Raw genomic sequence first — 6,000 nt, 5'->3', positions numbered from 1 at the left:
CTTTTAGGCCAGGCCCCTGATGCTGAGGAATTATGCATGCAAAGCTTCCCCCCTCATTCATGTGCTGTATGCATGAGTGGTGTCCACTGAAGTCTGCCCAGTGATGTGCTGGAAAGGCGATGCCGCAGCACACACACAGAGAGAGAGAGAGAGAGAGAGAGAGAGAGAGAGAGAGAGAGAGAGAGAGAGAGAGAGAGAGAGAGAGAGAGAGAGAGAGAGAGAGAGAGAGAGAGAGAGAGAGAGAGAGAGAGAGAGAGGCACGAAATGATTCACTGTCAAATACATGCACACAAACAAACACACGCGCATCCCCAGACCACGCTAAAGGCCACGGCTTGTACAAAACAATGAATCAGTTTGACTTTTATTTTTCTGTATTTCTTGTGCTTTGAGTTGTCATCCCTTATATAGGTTTAACACGAACTCACTGCGTGTAAATACCCAGCATTCACATTACCACAGACAAAGGCAACGTAATGCAAACCAAAGTACAAAGATCACCATAGAAAAAAATAAATAAAAATAATCAGAATTATAGAGGCTTTTTATACAGATGCAATGATTAAATAAAGGAGAAGAAAAAGAAGTAGGCCTAGTAATTAGTTGCAAATGGAAAATGAAACAGCCTAGGTGCATTTTTATAATAAAAGCATAATATATTATCGCATGTCAATTGCAGTATTTGCTGTAATAAATCAAGTTGAACAGATTTGTTCTGCAGTCGAGGTTCTGGCAGAGTGCATATCCATCATATTTTGTTGATACAAAGAAGTCCGATATTGAATTGTCATGTAAATTGTACAAACATTTCGAGATTAATTTTGGATGACGTGGGTGTATGTTTAAAAAAGAGGTGAAATTGAGGCGGTCACTACCCTCCTTCGAAGGTAAAACACTTATTATTGCATGTTCACAAACTGATAACCATGCAGGTTGCCTTTTTTTGCCTTCAGATAAAATCTGAAAGATTTAATGCTAGATGCTCTAAAGAGCTGTTTGTTTTTTTTTTAATTGAAATTGTATCTAGTTCACAGAGCAAAATGTCCTCGGGTGTTTACCATTTCACATTCTCATTTTCCTCTTTCTTCCGGAAACAAGTTATCCTGCACATCGCAGGAATAACTGTGATGTGTGTATGCGGATAGCAGGTTTAAGTACACATTAAAGGGAACTTTGTGCTGCAGAGTCTAACTGGAAGCACTCTGGCTCCCAGCAGAAACAATAAAAAGAGCTTCTCGCTATCTCCTGTGGCATACAGGGCCATTTGTTTTTGTCAGGACGCTGCTGAACACCGCGCTAATGCGGCTCCGGGATGCCTGCTACCTGCTTCTCCCCAGCGCCGGAAACCCAGCCTAATTATTCACATTCTGAAGTGTGCTCCATGGCCAAGACCTTATCCCACTGCGCAGCCACGACCGGATACATCTTAATAACTCACCTCCCTGAAAGCTGCATCCAATCTGCCACAGGCTCCCGACATCTATGACAAAAGAGGTGTGTGCATGCATGCGTGCGTGTGCGCCTGCGTGCGTGCGTGCGCGCCTGCGTGCGTGTGTGCGTGTTTGTTTGCTTGCTGGCATAGTTGTGATTTTGGGTTTTGTGCGTGTTTGTGTCCACGCGCAGGACAGAAAACAAAAAAATGCGTGAAGGCGCGCGCGGAGTGCGTGTACTATACGTGCGTACCTGCATGTACGCGTGGAGGGTACATGCATGTTTGCCGTACATGTCCCACGATGAGCTGGATGCAGTTTGGGGTTCTCTGCTGATGTTCTAAAAGGGATCCACTGTGGAGCGACTCATGTGTTGATGAGCTCTAAATTATCCACCGCATTTGAAAAAGGATTTTATTTCGTTCGTGGTGTTAGATAGCACATTTAATTCTCAGTGGGGGCGACTTTATCCGACTGGGCAATATTTTGAAATGATGAAAAATTAAATTTAGATGGAACACGATGAAACTATCTGGATCGAAAGAAAATGAAAGAAAGGCTAAAGAAAACACTGAGCTGAGCCTGAACTCTAAATAAAACAAGTACATCTGACCCTTCCAGCACAGCTCCCTGAGTAGAGCTCAGTATCAGATGATGGACGTTTCAAAGAGAGAGATCACCCCTCTTCAGTCTACACACAAATAGAAGACAGGAATTCTAGAGGCGTGTGTGTAATGCGCAGTAAAACATTTTCCATCTTTTCATGATGGGGTTTTGGGACGGTGATTTTCATGCTAGTGATGACGTCATTGGGAGGAAGCGTGATATCTCCATACAGGGAAGTCTGCATTACACATCTTCACAACTTCAACCACAACGGCAGAGGGTCGGACAGTGGAGGTGGAGGGTTGGTGGAGGCTGTGACGCAAACAGATCATTTCGGGACGACAGGACGACAGGTCGTCAGATCTGACATATCTGACGTGGTGTTGCCTCTGAGCTAAACTGAATTTAGTCTTCTGGTTGTGCTTTCAGGAGTGATGTGTAGGAGATATGAATCAGTTTAATCACATGAAACCACACCGTTTCTTCTTAAACCAACTATGCATCCTACCCTCAGCTTCGCCCATCACCACACACACACCGCTATTTTTTTAAATGCATTTCTGATTTTTCCCTTTTTCTCAATTTAGTGGCCAATCGCTCCCTATTTTAGTTCAAACACCCACCCTCGTACTGCAGTGTTCGCCAACTGCATCTCTCCGGCCAGCAGTCTCGAAGGAGACGCCTCGCCACTTTTGTGACAAGGTGAATCCAGGCCGACCCACTGCTTTTTCCCACACACGCAGAGACGCATTCATGTGACGAACACAAGCTGACTCCGCCCTCCTCCTGAAGACAGCGCTGCCAATGATTGCTGCTTCATCGAGTCCGGCCGTAGTCGGATCTGACGAGACCGGGGCGCGAACCCCGGTCCCCAGTGGGCAACTGCATCGACACAAAGCCGATGCTTAGACCGCAACACCACCGCGGACCCTTACATTGTTGAACGGCTATCTTTGTGAGGACCCCTCATTGACTAGTTCAAGTTGTTTTTGTTACGTTTCCCAGGGAAAACGGACAGGTAAGAAACCAAACGCAGTTGTGATAGCAAGTATTTCCCAATCCTCTGTGAATAATATCCGTGGCCATTGTAACTCTAATGGTCACGGCAATTTGCATATCAAACCGATCCCGGGATTTAGTTGTGACGTAACTGTGCCAGTTTCGGTCGTTATGCTACAGTATTGTTTATAAGGGTGGGGGTACCTGCAGTCAGTGTTCAGACTGAAGAGGTCACTTAGAAGAAAAGTTTCTCTCAAAAAACGTTGTGTCCAGATGAACTGACTCAGCTTCCTGTGATCTGCTTTACAGACAAAACACGAGACGACCTGGGAAAAGAACAGGGGAACCAGGGGTACATGTGCTAAAGCTAACGGGGGAATGGGGAACAGGTGTGGAATACACGAGGCTGTATGATGACAAAACCAGGGGCAGGAACTGAAACAAGGCAGGTAAGAACTTCAAAATAACGTAATCAAGATGGCGCCGCAGACGGTAGCCTCGGTTCTGCGCTCTCTTGTACCTTTTCTGTTTTTGTTTGTTTAGTTTCCAGCGCCCTCTAACTGATCACATACAGCAGGGGAGGACTTTTAAGTCTCCAACTGTCCACGGGACAAGCTGGACAGACTTTTTTTTAACCGACTTTAACTGAGCATTTTAACGAAAGTCTTGTCGAGGTCTTGATCGGTTCAGCCCTGTGCGGACTAGGACGAAGACGCCGAAGTGAGAAGTGAGCCGGAGTGCTCGTTAAACTGGGACAGCAGGGATTTAGAACCACGTTCCCGTCAATCCACTGGCGAATGTACGCTCTCTGACCAACAAGATGGAATAACTCCTACCTATAAATGGAAAAAAACTCGACTTTTCCAGATCTGCTGCCATGTGTCTGTGTCTCACTGAAGCCTGGCTTAGTGAGCATATCCAGGACAGTACACTTAATCTGCCGCAGTTCCAACTCCTCCGGGCGAATCGTGATACGGAGCTATCGGGGGAGGGGGGCGGGGTGGTGTCGTATGCTTCTACATAGTTGGTGTACGGATGTCACAGTACTGAAGAAATCATGCAGCCTTCACTGAGAGACCTTTTTGATGACTGTAAACCATTGTGCTCACTGTGGGAATTTTCATAAGTTATTCTGGTTGGTGTCTATATCCCACCCCAGGCCTGTGTTAGAGGCATTAAAACACCTGGCTGATCCAATTACAAACATGGAGAGCAAATATTCAGACTCCCTACTCATTATCCTTGGGAATTTTAACACAGCAAACCTCAGCCACAAACTGAACAAAAGGACACCTATTGCTTTGCCCCCCCCCCCCACACACACACACACCGCAGCCCTGGGCCTCTCTTATCACTGTCTGATTCAGTTTATCCCAACCTACAGGCAGAAACTTATATCTGCAAAGCCTGTGGTTAAAACTGAGGAAATGGGCTGATGAGTCAAAACTAGTGCTCCAGGCCTGCCTCGACTGCACTGACTGGAGTGTTTTTGAGGCTGCATCTACAGGCCTGGATGAACTTATTGACACTGGGACATCTAAGATCAGCTTTTGTGCAGACGTGTGTGCCCACCAAAAATTTCTTTATGTTCAACATCAATAAACCCTGGTTCACAGCAAAAATCAGGCAGCTTCGTCAGGCCAAAGAGGAAGCCTACGGAAGTGGAAATAGGATCCAGTGCAAAAAAGCCAGAAATACACTCACAAAGAAGATCAGAATTGGAAAAAAAATGTGCTATTCTGAAAAGTTGAAAAACAGCCAATGATCCAGCATTAGTCTGGAGTGGTTTGAAAGACATTACCAACTACAGGAGACCATCCCCCACACTGCAGGGAACCATCAACTGGCTGATAATCTAAATTGGTTTTACTAAAGGTTTGAAAAGCATATTTTCACACCCCTCACCCTCTCTGGCCACAACACACAATCAACTGTACTCCCTGCCAGCTACTCTCCTCCTCTCCCTGCCGAACCCCACACCTGTACTCAGGATCTGTGTTGTGGACGTGCACCAACTCTTCCAGAGACAGAAGACCAGGAAGCCACCAGGCCCAGATAGCTTGTCACTCTCCTGTCTGTAAGTTTGTACTGACCAGCTGGTCCCCATTTTCACACAGATCTTCAACAGATCACTGGAGCTGTGTGAAGTCCCCTCCTTTTTCAAGAGCTCCTCTATCATCCTGGTCCCCAAGGAACCCCGTATCACAGGATTAAATGACTACAGGCCCTTTGCCCTAACGTCTGTGGTCATGAAATCCTTCAAGAGATTTGTGTTGGCCAACCTGAAGGAAATCACAGGCCCCCTGCTCGACCCCCTGCAGTTTGCGTAACGAGCAAATAGGTCAGTGGAGGATGCAGTCAACATGGGATTGCACTATATCTCAACTCTCCAGGGACATATGCAAGGGTATTGTTTGTGGACTTCAGCTCAGCGTTCAACACCATCATCTCAGATGTCCTACACTCTAAACTCACCCGGCTCATTGTACCAGCCCCCATCTGCCAGTGGATTAAAAACTTCCTGACAGACAGGGGGCAGCTGGTGAGGCTGGGGAAAATCACATCCAGTACCCAGACAATCAACTCTGGCGCCCCCCTGAAATGTGTACTGTCCCCTCTACTTGTCTCCCTCTACACAAATGACTGTACCTCAAGACACCTGTCTGTTAGACTCCTGAAGTTTGTGGATGACACAACCATCATTTTCCTTATCTGGGATGATGATGAGTCTGGGAGGTTGATCACCTGGCCCTCTCGTGTAGCCATAACAACCTGGAGCTGAACATGTTCCAAACAGTGGAGACTACAGTGGACTTAAGGAGGAGTCCCCCAACTCTGCCCCCCCACCACCACCACCACCATACTCAACAGCATGGTGTCTGCAGTGAAAACCTTAAGATTTCTGGGTTCCACAATCTCCCAGGACCTAAGGGGGCATCCAACATAGACTCAATCACCAAAAAGG

This window comes from Lampris incognitus, chromosome 9 (assembly GCF_029633865.1).
Source record: "Lampris incognitus isolate fLamInc1 chromosome 9, fLamInc1.hap2, whole genome shotgun sequence".
Lineage (NCBI taxonomy): Eukaryota > Metazoa > Chordata > Actinopteri > Lampriformes > Lampridae > Lampris > Lampris incognitus.
Note: the sequence above shows the minus strand (reverse complement) of the source record.